This window comes from Moschus berezovskii, chromosome 9, assembly GCF_049115385.1.
Source record: "Moschus berezovskii isolate FMDL1 chromosome 9, NW_MosBer_1.0, whole genome shotgun sequence".
Classification (NCBI taxonomy): Eukaryota; Metazoa; Chordata; class Mammalia; order Artiodactyla; family Moschidae; genus Moschus; species Moschus berezovskii.
The window spans coordinates 101,991,422-101,993,701 of record NC_142468.1 but is presented as its reverse complement, the minus strand read 5'-3'; the positions used below and the strand labels follow the sequence as shown (position 1 = coordinate 101,993,701).

General features: G+C 37.5%; 1 pseudogene; it reads left to right on the top strand.

The window, feature by feature from the left end:
* Positions 1-326: 326 nt before the first annotated feature.
* On the top strand, positions 327-1,265 carry LOC148776746 (olfactory receptor 4F6-like; annotated as a pseudogene).
* Positions 1,266-2,280: the final 1,015 nt, after the last annotated feature.

Below are 2,280 nucleotides of genomic sequence, written 5' to 3'. Positions count from 1 at the left end.
ATCTATGTATCTACCTGTAGCTACCCATCTAGATCTAGTCCATTTACTCTCAAAGTCAGAATTACTGTTTCACCTCAGAACCTGACATTGAACTTGGAATATAGTGGATACTCATTAGGAATATCAGTTACACTCATTAGCTGAGTTAGTTGAAGAAATAAATTAATGCATTATATTTTCAGAATATATTAATGGCTGTTAGTGAAGATTTCTGATTTAAAACCATATTTGATAAAAGTTTGAATCTGTTTCTTTAAATAAAAATGTTTCTTAAATGTTTTGGTTATGTTTTGTTTCTAGTCTTTAGGTATCACCAGACCAAGCCAATGTGTAAAGCAAATGACACTTCTGTGTCTGAATTTGTTTTCCTGGGACTTTCTACCTCTAGACCAGTGCAGCATTTCCTCCTTGCCTTCTCTACAGTGTTTTATGTAATAATTGTTCTAGGGAACTTTCTTGTTGTGCTAACAGTGACCTTTGACCCTCATCTACATTCCCCCATGTACTTCCTTTTAGCCAACCTCTCATTTATTGATTTGTGTTTTTCTGCCATAACAGTTCCTAAGATGATTTCTGACCTGAACTTTGGGCACAAAACCATATCCTTCCAGGGGTGTGTCACCCAGATATTTGTTCTTCACACCCTGGGTGGATCTGAGATGGTGCTGCTCACTGCCACGGCCTTAGACCGATATGTGGCCATATGTCAGCCCCTGCACTACCTGACCATCATGAGCCCACGGGTGCGTCTTTTGCTTCCGTGTGGTGCTTGGGCTATTGGCCTCATTCACTCAGTGGTCCAGTTAGCTTTTGTGATCCATTTGCCTTTCTGTCGTCCTAGTGAAATCGACAGCTTTTACTGTGACCTTCCTTGGTTTATCAAGCTTGCTTGCATAGATTCCTACAAAATGGAATTCATGGTCACTGCCAACAGTGGGTTCATATCCATGGGTAATTTCTTCTTGTTGATCATCTCCTATGTTTTCATTCTGGTCACTGTATGGAAACGCTCTTCAGGTGGTTTGCGCAAGGCCCTCTCTACTCTGTCAGCACACATCACTGTGGTGGTTTTGTTCTTTGGACCATGCATCTTTGTTTACATGTGGCCTTTTCCCACGGTCCCAGTGGATAAGTTTCTTGCCATTTTAGACTTCTTGGTTACACCCATCCTGAATCCTGCCATTTATACACTGAGAAACAAGGACATGAAGATGGCTATGAGGTGACTGTGTAGTCAGCTTCTGATTTGGAGGAAGATCTCCTAAGTAACTCATGGAAGCCCAATTTCCTCAAACAACTTCATGTAATAAAAATGCTTAAATAAATATATAAAATTTGGAGATTTTTTTTCTAAAGTCACCATTTTATAGTATTCAGCCTAGACTATTTATTATGAGGTTACATTGAACTCTTTAGGTAGCAAGTTGTTTGATAGCCAGATTAATCCCAGGAATTGCTTGGTAGAAATTTTTGAAAAAGTGTCAGTTATACACTTCGAATCTCCCGAGTGTATGGCCTTATACATCACATTTCTTGGATTCAATTAATCAATTTATTTCAATTAATTGAATTAACTTATAACTAATATTGTCAAAAGTTTGAGGGAGTTGTGAAATATCTAACTCTCCTTTGATTTAAAGCTAGGATGTGAAAAAATCATATTTTTTCTGAAAGACAAAACAATGTGTGAGGGAGAATTTACAACCTGCAGAAACAAAACAGGGTAATAGCAGTGGAGTGGACAGGAGATGGATAAGGGAGCATAATAAAGAGAGATTGACAGATGGCAGAAGAAAAGCATTTGGGAGAGCCTCATAATATATTTCATGAGCTTGGCCTCTGGCTACTAATCTCACCCTAGCTTGTCTCAATTTCGGACTCAAGTCATCTACAGTTGGCTTTGGACAGGGAAATTTATGAATATGTTGTTATTTTACAATTTTCTGAAATTATGACTTAATCCATCAATGAATATTCCTCCAACATTGGAACATGTTGGTCTGACCATAGCCTGGCTGGTATTATCATTAGCTAACAGCCATTCTGTCCAAATCATTTGCTGACTATTTTTCTCTAATAACTCATCTTATATAACTCTTTTGTGTCAAAACATGGGTCTCAGTTATATGTTATTGTGTATAACCTGTATAAATAACAAAACTAATTTAATTTATAGTTTGATAACTAGAAGACTGAACCAAATTTCCTGCAAACCTATGGAAGGACCCTATGTTTGAGTACTGTGATCCACGATTCATTTAAGATTATCAATCAGTTCTA